This window comes from Galeopterus variegatus, unplaced genomic scaffold, assembly GCF_000696425.1.
Source record: "Galeopterus variegatus unplaced genomic scaffold, G_variegatus-3.0.2 Scaffold5128, whole genome shotgun sequence".
Taxonomy (NCBI): domain Eukaryota; kingdom Metazoa; phylum Chordata; class Mammalia; order Dermoptera; family Cynocephalidae; genus Galeopterus; species Galeopterus variegatus.
The window spans coordinates 56,857-68,888 of record NW_007731239.1 but is presented as its reverse complement, the minus strand read 5'-3'; the positions used below and the strand labels follow the sequence as shown (position 1 = coordinate 68,888).

The 12,032-nt window shown below is 41.6% G+C and overlaps 1 protein-coding gene across 1 annotated transcript in view; it reads left to right on the top strand.

Moving 5' to 3' along the window:
* Nucleotides 1–12,032, top strand: part of SGCD (sarcoglycan, delta (35kDa dystrophin-associated glycoprotein)) — a gene marked incomplete at its 3' end in the record, with an annotated part of 50,752 nt that overhangs the window by 9,802 nt on the left and 28,918 nt on the right. The window lies entirely within an intron of this gene.

Below are 12,032 nucleotides of genomic sequence, written 5' to 3'. Positions count from 1 at the left end.
TGGGGATGTGTGCTCATGCAAAGAAGAATAATACAGCACATCCTGTCCTCGCAGACTGGCAATCTTGCTTGAAGCAGTCAAGACTTGTATACATGATACGGCACTTCCTAACCTGATTACAAATTAAGAATCATCTAGGGACCTTTTGAAAGGTGTAGGTTCACAGATCCAATCATGACTTACTAAATTAGAAGCTCAGATGAAAGAGCCTGAGAATTTGTTATTAAAAATATTTGCAGTAATTTCTGTGGTCCCACTGTTGGAATCACTGAATTTGAGCACACAAAAAATGAATCTTCTCCAGCCATGCACTGAAATGGTCTAGCATGGTGGTTTAAGAATCCTTGGTACTGGAGCTGACCTAGCTTTTAACCCTGCTGTCACCTACTAGTTGTGTGACTATGAGTAAGTTACTGACATCACTGAGCCAGTTTCTTTTTCTGCTTAATAGGGATAAAGACCATTACCATCTCAACTTGTCCCTAGGGTTGAGACCAGGTTTTATGCACTTATCACAGTGCCTAGCCAAAAATAGTAGTCAGTCGGTGGCAGCTGCTGCTGCTGTTAGTATTTGTACTACTACTTTTATTAACACTTTTCCTCCTTTTGCTCCCTATGATTTACTGTAAAATAGTGGTTAAAACTCAGGCTCTGAAATTATCCCCACTTTGATTTTTAAACCTATTTCTATCCTTTATTAGCTGTGTGACCTTAAGCAAGTTATCCAACTTCTCTGTGCCTGCTTATCTATAGAATTGGTGAATTGAAGTATCTCTCTTCCAAGATTTTTAGAAAGATTGAATGAACTAATTTATGTAAGGAAGTAAATTAGCTAAAATGAAGTGTTCAGTAAGTGCTGTTATTATCTTAATTATTATGTTATTTTTACTTGAAATTATTATTTTTCTCTGCAATATTGTTTGCATTCTGCATCTTCTTCTTCATTACTCTGCCCTCAGTCAATCAGCTGTCTAGTCTGTCTATTTCTCTCTCTCATTTCTCATATAATACATGCTCATGTCTAATTTCCTTGCTGGATGACTTATATCTCCATCCCCAGCCCTGGTATCTTCCCTGAGTTCTAGATCTTCCTCTTCGTCTGGATATTCCACCAGACTCTCAAACTCAGTGGGTCTCGAGTGCCTAGCGTAGTCTCTCTCTCTCTCTCTCTCTCTTTCCCTCCCTCCTTCACACACACACACACACACACACACACACAATGTCACCACAACCCTCAACTCTTCCCACTTTTACTGTCCCCATTGTGCTCACCTCTCCCAGTCTCAAAACTTCAGCATCATTCTAACCATTGTCAGCTCAGCAGAGTCAGAAGATGGAAGTGACCCTTCCTTAGGGGACTGAGGGGTGGTGAGATGCAGGGTGCAGAGGCAGAGAGGCAGGGGGCAGTCACATCCCTGGTCACAGATTTACCTGCAGCACAATCTGGAACAACTCCCTTTGTCTTTCGGGGCCTTGCTTTTTCCTGTCTGTAAAATGGTTATCTAGAACAGAAGTTTTCAAACAATGTTTTCCAGTGACAGAACTCTTAGAAATAAAATTTCATACATAGCCCCAATAAATAAAATAGGTCAAAGACCAAGATTGCTCTGGGTGTGGGTGAGGATTTGGAAGGGGAGAGGTCAGACATTGGATTCTTAGCTGTATAGTTTCATTTTTTCTTCCTGTGGGGACCACTTAGAACTTTTATTTAAACCCTTAAATGAATAATCTTTTAAAAAAAAGAAATAGTATTGACCACTTGCTATGATCCAGGTTCCATGCTTTATGTATATTGTATTTACACCTCATGAACACATTTTTTGGTGTTTTTTTAAATGGTAGGCACCATTTTTATCACCCCTTTTTGACAGAGGACAGAACTGAATCTCAGGTAGCGGTGAGCCAAGTACAGACTGAGATCCAGGATTCCCAGCCAGGTATTTTGGACACAGATGTTTCACTTTAAAGCACTGTACCTTGCTGCGTCCTCTGATTAGTCCCATTTTAAGATGAAGAAACTAAGACTGGAAAAGGTGAAGAAACTTTCAAAAGATCAAGTGCCAGCACGTGGTAGGAACGATGTTCAAATCCCTGCCTATGGACATCAGCCTCATGCACTTCATGCATAAATGTGTTAGCTTTAAGACCTTTTCCAAATCTCACAATTTATGCTTTTCTATTTGTAGAAATGGCACTTTCTATGTTAGTTTTAGGCTGAAGGAACAACAAAACACAAAAGCTTCAGGCTATCCTGTTTTCCAAGAGTACTTTGCCGTACCAGCTCTAAAATAATTGCCTAGGGGAAAAAGTGATGGCATCTTGTGCCAAGATCATTTTGTACAAGTGGGTCTGGCATTTACCTTTAGTTCTTCGGTGTTTCAACTCACTGCTTTAAAATTTGACTTTGCAAAGATACAGGATAATTTTACATGTCCACACACTTTGGTTTAATCTTAGGGTACAAAAGTCTGTGATGGTATCATGTAAGCACGTCCCCCAGCCCAGCCCGCTGGTACTTAGAATGGGCTGGAAGATGATCATAGTTTTCATTGACTTCAAGGGAGGTGGATATTTTTGTTTTTTGTGGTTATGTTTATGATATTTCACTTAGAGAATGATGTAGAATAAAATCTGTTTCTCTCCATCATTGGGAGCATTTGCTTTTTTATGTAAAAATGTAGAAAGGAAGCATCAAAATCAATACCACGGCTGCTACCCATGGCTGGAAAGATTTGGGAATGACCACCCCACAAATCTCGCATCAACCTACTCAGTGAAATGAACCCAGTGTGTTGCAGAAATGAGCTTCCTGTCCGCTGGGATTCAGCCATATGGTGTGGAACGAGAAGTTTAGGCAATTTCATTTTCAGCTTAATGAGAACTTTGTTTTTGAGTTGTCAGACCGCACAGGCTCTTGGGAGGTTTGGATCTGGATGAGTATTTCATGGTAGCAGCTTACACAGCTGTGTTTGAATACTGGTTCCACGACTGAAGATCTGAGTGATCTTATTCAAGTCTGTGTTTCTCTCTAAGCTTTAGTTTGCACCTGTATAAAACAAACAGAAAGGAACAAAATAAAGAGTGGAGGGAAGAATGAACATAGTAAGAAACATATGTAAATAAATCTGTTGTTTTAGCTGATAGTCAGTGGAGTAGAAATACACAATAGGGGCCTGGGAAGATAATGCCTCTCGGATGTGGTAGCTCCATTCGTGGATTCAGAACAATTTTTAAAATTCTTCTTTGGATAACCACACCCACTTCTTCAGTTTTCAGGACAGCGACAGCTTTGAGCACACTCCAGGGACATTGAATACTATGGCAAAGACACTAGAAACCATGCTTCACAAAGAATGGTTCAATTATATAGAAACTTTATTCTGTAAAAGATCCGGGGGTAGAAAATGTAGGCAGACTGTAATCTCTGATCTCTCGTGTATGCACATCTTAACTAGGGAAATAGCGCAGGCAAGATCCATGCAGTGCAGTATTTTGAGAGCACAGGTTGTATGGTTAGCTCTGGCCTGTGATTCTGGTTTCTGTCCTTTGTCAGCTGGTACCTTTGGATATGTCACTTCACCTTTCTAGGCATCCTCTTACTCCATTGTGACATAAGGTAGTAATGTCTGGCTCTAGTGTTGCTGGGAGAACTGAATGGCACAAAGCATGTAGAATGTCCAGTATCACATGTGGCACACGGGGAAGCATCCAGTATGTGTGAACTACTGTTTTGTGGGTCATGGTTTCTACTGACCCACTTGGGCTTCCAGGAACCCAGCAAGTCCTGAAATTGTACACAGCCCTTGTATTTTCAAAAAAGTAATTGGCTTAGAACTTACACAGCTATTTACATGTCAGCTAAATTGGGACTAGTGGATTTCCTGCGCACAGCCAGGGCCAGAATAAAAAACATCTTTCCAGGCTAGGAAGTACCACACCACCCATTTTACCCGAATGCAGGTAAAGCTGGTCTTACTAACATGTGTTCTCAGGTTGGACCCTCAAGTCCTACCCCAGATGCAATGATTTAGAAACTCAGGGTGGAGCTCTGCAAGCTGGGTTTAAACGAGCCCTCCAGGTGAATCTGATCCACGCTATGTGAAACACTGACCCGAGACAATCACAGCAACATCATTTCTCCACAACTCTGCTGGTCACTTTCAGGTTAGTTCAGGATGGGCTTTTCCCAGTGAGATCCAGAAGAGCCACAGTATAAATACAGCTAACATGCACTGAGCGCTTACCATGTGCAGGGCGCCGAGCTAATCACTTGCCACGGTTACCTCCTCACAGCAATCTCAGGAGGAGGGCGTGGGCTTATCTCCTTCATTTTTGGATGAGCAAAGGGAGACCATAGTATAATAACTTGCCCAAGTTCCACAGAAAGCAAATGACAGATTCAGGATCTGAATTTGGGCAGTCTTACCCTCCACATTCTATGACTTCTGTCACAGGAACCTTCAACTTCTCCAAACTCCATAGCATGTTAGGACCAAAATGAGAGGGAAGGGAATGGACAACAGTACTCTGGTTATTTCCCTCCGTTTTGGCTTCCAAACACTGCACTATCCCACAATGTGCCTATGTCTGTGTTTCCCTGCTTCCTTCATGAACTCTTCTTTTAACTGGTAAATCATGTGGATTCACATGTGGGGTCACTGGTGGACTCCCCCATAGTTGAGTCAGGAACAAGTCCTTGTTCCTCTTTTCACATTTCTATGGGAAATCTCATACCTACAAATGTCCTACTTATGGTTGCACCATTTGTTTCATTTCAGACAACCCCCAAATCTCTATTTGCCCTGAACTGTCTTCCCAATTCTAGTTCCAAATTCCCAGCAGCCTGGATTCTCCCACCCCGTAAGGAGATCTTTGCTTTGCTTCTACTTCATTGCAAGTAGCTGGACGTGTGTCTCCTCCACCCAGCTCCCTGCCCCTCTGAGCCCACTTCCCTAATTCCCCTTGTGGAGCTGCCATTCTCCTAGTCCTCAAAGTCTTGCTGTCATTCTGATACAAGACCCTTTCTTTGTATGAAAATCCTTGGGTTTTCCAAGTTACAAAGGTATCTCTTTAGGCCTGACACAAAGAACTTAGGTTTGTAGTTGAATCCATCCACTTAATTACCAAAAAAGTGTAAAATTAATGTGCAAGATGAGGCATGATATAGTTTAATTACAGAACACAGTTATTAAGTATCAGACAGAAATGGCATTTAAAAAGCAGCGAGAAAGTAGACAACATAACAGACAGTGCATCAAAGACACATCTTTCCCTTGGCACCAGGGAAAACATGACTTTGGTTTCCATTAATGACCAACTTCATTGAACAATGATTTGGACATTATAGCATTTATAAACAAAGCATAATTATAAAGTGCTATTCTAATTGTTAATTAGGTCTATTTATACTCTAGTTTTTTAAATGTGTCCTCTAGATGCCACTTGATGCTGATTATCCAAGTTACATTATTATATTATAGCATTTATAAACAAAGCATAATTATAAAGTGCTATTCTAATTGTTAATTAGGTCTATTTATACTCTAGATTAGTTTTTTAAATGTGTCCTCTAGATGCCACTTGATGCTGATTATCCAAGTTACATTATTATCAATTGAAAAACATTTTTAATTAAATCTAAAGCCAAATTAGCATAGGATTTATAGAAATTTAAATGTGGTCTGCTGCTTAACTTATTACTTTTCTTGAACCACATCAGATGGTACATTTAGCCTTTTGAATTAGTTTTTGAGGAAACTCTGTACTGCAACCTGGCAATTGATAGTTATGATGAGAGGAGTAGGAATGTTCTTAATAGTGGTCGGTCATTCATTAAATGTGTATGTGTCTATCTACACACACACATAGATACACAGATACATACATGTTTTATACACACACACGAGGGGTCTTCAAAAAGTTCCTGGAAAGATCCATATTATCTTTTTTTTTTTGGACACTGGAAAAGCATTTATATTTTTTATTTTTTAAATTTATTAATTTTTATTATCAGCACATTCATTATTACAAATCACAATTTTTATTTATGCCCTTTACCTGACCCGTCCTTCCCCAAACAAACCCCCTCCCTCTCTCTCCCCTTCTCCAGTAAACTTAGGTTTGTTCTCTCCTTCTGAAATATCAATAAATTTTTGTGATCTTTTCTTTTTTTCTTTCTTTCTTTCTCTCTCTCTCCCTCTCTCTCTCTCTTTCTCCCCCTCCCTCCCCCTCTCCCTTCTTTCCTTTCTTGGCTCCAACTTATGAATGAGGACATGCAGTATTTCTCTTCTGCGCCTGGCTTATTTCAGTTAGCATAATTTTCTCCAAGCTCATCCATGTTGTTGCAAATGATAGAACTTCATTTTTTTTTAATGGCTGAGTAGTGTTCCATTGTTTATATATACCACATTTTCCTTATCCATCAATCTTTTGATGGACATGTAGGTTGGTTCCATAACTTGGCTATTGTAAGTAGAGCTGTGATGAACCTGGGAGTGCAGGTGTCCCTTCAACATGATGCTTTCCATTCCTTTGAGTATATACCCAGCAGTGGGATTGCTGGATTATATGGTAGTTCTACATTGCACTACCGTGCTACAATGGCAGAGTTGAATAGCTGAGACAGAGATCAGATAGACCAGAAAGCCTATCTGGCCCTTTACAGAAAGAGTTTGGAGATTCCTGGTCTGTACCTTTATTCTGCTTTATTTCTTTCCAGGCGAGTTATCACAATATGACTTGGTATATATCAGTTTACTTTCTTCTTATCCCTCCTTATTAGCATGTAAACTTTATGGCAGCAGGCAAGTTTTGCAGAGTCTAGAAAAGCACCTGCCACATAGTAAGTGCTCTATAATATTTGTTGCATGAGTGGATTGAGAGATTTTGAACACTGGAATGTCTCACAACCAACCTGACAGTGTAGTGAAAAGAAGGCAGAGAGAGCTGTCACCTAAATTAGGAGAATATTATAATACATTTGTTGAGGATTTATAAAGGCCTAAACTAAGGTAGAAAAAGAAGAGGGAATAAATGGGAAAGAAGCAGAACTAAGAAAACTTCACAAATAACTGGATGTGGAGGGTCAGGAGAGACAAAGTCAGGGATATCTCTGGTGCTGTGAGCCTTGTCAGTCAGACAGTTGTGGCGTCATTAATAGAAATGTATAGGAGCAATAACAGATTTGGGATAAGAGGTGGATAGTTGAGTTTTAGATGTGCCAGGTCTTGAGGTTTGACCTCTGCCTCGGGGAGGTCCACTATCCAGTGTGAAATGCCAGGCAAAACAGCTCTGAGAAAGGCCCGGTGAGCAGAGGGGTCAGAGAGCCATGTACTGGATTGAACAGTTGAACTCCAGGGAGGGGATGGCCTAGGAGGTGTCCTGGAACAAGTACTTACACAGACAGCTCCACCAAACAGCCCGCAGACCCCCAGCCCGGTTCTTTCTCTGAAGGAGCCTCCAGGGCTGTTTTAGCCTGATGTATCCTCATCAATCCAGGGCCCTATCCCATGTTCTCATGATTTTCCTAATCCACTCTGCCTCCTACCATGGCAATGTGAAGGAACTTTCGAGGCTTTAGATTCTAACAATATTTGATTCTGTTGTATTACCAGCCATGTGACATTTACCATGGACCAAGTTATTCAAATCACTTAGTGCATGTACTTTCTAAAAAACAGCCTCTCCCCCTTCCTTTCTCTTTGTTTCCACCTTTTTCTCTTCTTTCTCTTCCTTTCTGAAGTATTGCATCGGAGAGCAGAAGGAAGTGCGAGAGAGGCTGAAGGATTATATTAAGGAGTGGAACATGGTTCCATGGTTCCATGTGGGGCGGTAAAAACAAAGTAGTTCAGACATTGATCCTTGTGAGCAGGGAGCCTCCCAGGCTACTAGTAACATTTGGGTAGCTCATCAGAGGAGCCTGAAGCTCACCTCATCTCCTGCTCTCTGTGACCATTAGCAGAAATAATCTGCTGGGATTCAACAGCTGAAAAAGCATTGCTGGTTGGATAGTTCTTTCATGGCACCTCATTCCAAAGTTGGTTTATTATTTACAGGAATAATGTATTAGATAATAAAGATACATTTCCCATAAACAATGCAGGGAGAAAGCCACATATAAAAGTCTCAGATGAACAACCCCAACCTCATAAACCAGAAATATTTAATGACAAAAAGCACAATTTACAGTAGAGAAATAATAATGACGTTTTATTTGAAATGCTACTGGGAGTACAACTCTCATAACTCACCAAAAAAAAAAAAAAACCCAAAATAAAAAAGACCCAGCCCAAAAGCCTAGGTGATTCTGCCACCTGGTTTCATGCATTTATCCACCCGTGCACATGGGCATCATGAGCTACAATGGCTCAGCTTCTCCTGCAAGCTTGGGGCTGTTAACTCCCAATGGAGGAAGAAAAAGTGTTTGCTGGGCCCCATGCAATTTTCCCTTTGGCAAGAGGGAGATGGGTTTAATAATTGTGATGGGTTCATGGTTCTATGTCATCTTCCCCAGCTGTCCCAGCAGCACTGCCTTAGCAGCCCTCCCCCAGCCAATCAGCCACTGTCCCCCTCCATGGTGTGTCGGGGGAGGGGAAGGAGGAACGGCCGTGGGCACGTGTCAGCTCTCCAGTTTGATTAAAGAGTTGACGAGGTTCACTACTAGGCTGCTTTGAAGAAAACCAGTTCCAGCACTTATCAAGGGAGGGAGGCCGTGGGCATGTGTCAGCTCTCCAGTTTAATTAAAGAGATGACGAGGTTCACTACTAGGCTGCTTTGAAGAAAACCAGTTCCAGCACTTATCAAGGGAGGGAGACATTTTGGTTTTTTGTTTGTGGAACTGACAGTAATTTGATTTCTCTATCAGGCCACAGTCAGTGTACTTTCAGACATCTGTTGGTTTGTTTTATCGCCAATTTTCTTCTTGCCAGTTGATACCAAGAAGACAGTGTTTTCAAAGGAGGAGATCAACCTCTCCCAGTCCATCTTACATGTCAGAGTGTAGGTATATTATCTTCTTTCTCATTAGTTATATTGACTGTCACACAATGTTCTTATGCCACCCAAAGTCACCTGAGTAGATTTTTTTCTTTCTTCTTTTCCATCAGAGGCCAAGGGGAATGTTGGTATTCCACAGTGACATTAGGAATTTAATGAGATGACAATGCAAATAAGACACTCTTGGTGCACAGAATAGGGAAGGAAATTAACTTTGTTCTTCTTTATTGGAAGAACTTGAGTTTCATTCACTTATTTAATTGGGAGAAAAGAGTCCTAAAAATATTCTCTTAAGCTTCTTATATTTTCCTTGCTCCCTACATGACAGTTTTGCCATGTGCAACGCTACTAATTTTAACTCCTCTTATACCTTGTTTTCCTTAGGAAGAGTGGGTAAGGTGGTGAGGGTGAATCCAAACAGAGGAAATAGGGAGAGGCAAAGGAGGAAATATCCAGACCCCTTCAGGGCACAGAAAAGAAGCAAATGCGTAAATTTCTCCCCTTAAGGAATGAAGTGTAGGACAGCAGAATCGTTAGGTGAGTGTGGGGTTTGGACATAAGACTGCCTGGATTCCATTCCTGGCTCTATGATATAATCTTGGGTAAGTTTCTGAATCTTAGAAAGCCTCAGGATTTTCCATCTGTAAAATGGGACTAATAGAAGTACCTACATAATACATGTAAAGTACTTGGCACAGTGCTAAGCACATAACAAGTGCCCAATGTACTGATGCCTGTTGTTATTCCTTCTGCAAATTCCTTTTGGGCACCATTGTACAACTGTCACCAAACTAAGTTCAAGGCAGGGACGTAAGGACACAGAACGAAAGTTTCTCTTAAAAAGTTTTGAAATAGGTTATAGTCTAGTAGGGATGCCAAAGCACATGAAGTATTAAGTAACTGTGAAAATGTTTTTAAAAAGGTGAACAAAAATGTGAGATAGAACTTGGCCGCAGTACATGCTGAGAGGATTAGGTGGTAAGTGCTGGAGACCAAGCCTGCAGAGGTAGTCAGGAGAAACTTTGCAGAGGGGAAATTGAGGTAATGTGTAAGGGATAGGGACAGAGTTTGACTTAGGAGATGCTGGGGAGTACAGCGTCCTCCACAGCAGGGTCTGTAGGACCATGAGCACAGCTGTGTGTGACAGAGGAGGGGGGAGGAGCTGCCATTGTTTTTTCCAGCAAATAAGCACATTTGGATTCCTCTTTTGGGAAGAGATTGTCATTATCAGCATGTACTATACAGGAATTTCTTACTTCCCTAAAAGCCTGAAGATGCTCCTGGGGACTTTTTCTCTCTTGGAACTGTACTGTGCAGGATGGTGACTTCTCTCAGGAAGTGTACTGTGCTGAAATGGTAATGGGAATATTTGTTGTCACTTTGATTCTGAAAAGACAAGTATAGTTAGACACAGACATTATGATGCAAGAACTCTCAGGGTTCTAAAAAGAAAGGAAGTGCTATCAACAGGAAACTTCTTGGCATTATTTAAGATGGGGTATAGGTAGGTCTCCTTTTAAAAGACATTCAGTCACATTCAGCACATGTTAATGGAGAGCTCGCTCTGGCCAACTGCTGTGCTGACCAAAGGGACACTGGGTCTCAGCCTTTCTGGAATCCATAGCCAAGAAAGACAGGTGCTTTAAACATTTACATGAGAATGTGTGTTATCATGGCGACAAAGTACAAGATGCTATGGAAGTAAAGATTAGGAGATTTATTTGACCTAATTTCATAAGTAAGAGAAGTCTTGCTGAAGGAAGTGATGACTAGGTTGAGATGGAAGGATGAATTACGGTGAGGCAGTCTAAGGGTTGGAGGGGCTGAGGGTGGAGTGGCTGTTCCTGGCACGTGGCACAACACATACAAAGTCCTGGTGAAGCATAACCTTTCAGAAAGAGCTTTAGAAGTCCAGTACAGACAGACGGTAGATATGAAGAACCAGAATGCCCAGATACAGGAGGGGAGAGGTCCTGACTATGACAGCTAGCATTTATTAGATGTTTACGCCATACCAAGTAATGTTCTTATTGCTTTATGTGTGTTAACTCAGCTTTCAAAGCTCAAAGGAAACAGACTGAGCATATGAGGAAGGGCAGGAATAGCCCAGTTGCAGTGAACACAGGTGTATCCGATGAGTGCTGGACACAGTGCCTTGTTCTCCTCACTAAATTGCTTGATGTGAGCTGATCAGAGGTCAGAGCACATTTAAAGTATCCTATCATGGGCTTGTGTGAAAGACTGCATTTAACCAAACAAAGGAGAAAGCCAATATGAAATCAATAAGCAGGGTGCCTATAAGCTATGTAGGAAGGTAATGTGCTGTTCTTCTTTGGCTGTTAAAAGCATCTCAGCTGCCAGGGAAAAAGGCTTTCCCTCTTGATTTCCTATCTGTCCAGCTGACTGGTTATTGGAGAGTATTCAGGCTCTAGTAGTTCAGCTGTATGTTTAATGAGGGCATCCTTGCATGAGAGCCTGAGGAAGTTCCTCTGGCCTAATTCTTCCCCCCAGGACTCTGAAAATAGGTGTCTCCTCAGCAAACTGTGATCAAAGACTTCTGGTAGAGCAAAGAAAGGAGCTAGGGCCTTGGCTTTATAAAGCGTGGTCGCTACTTGCCATTGGGAATTTTGCTGGCATATGAGTTCTGAGAAATGTACCAGAGAGACTTGTATGCAAGTGGCCCACACTGTCAGAGCCACAGAAATCCCAAGGAGAGGACATCACCGAGAAGAGGATATTTGAGTTTGCCCTTGAAAGATTTCAGTGGATGAAGTTAAGGGAAGGTGTTCCCACTGGAAAACAATAACATCAGAACCACTCTTTCTCACATGGTATAGCCTTGTCACTGTAATTTTAAAAATTCAGCCCAGTCACCTGAACAATCAAGAGATAAAAAATGAGTGGTTAGATAAGAGTTGAATATACTGTTTTTTAAAATGGTCCCTTTTCGGGCTGGCCTGGTGGCGCACTGCTACAGTGCACCGCTTGGGAGCACGGCGGCGCTCCCGCCGAGGGTTCGGATCCCACATACAGACCGG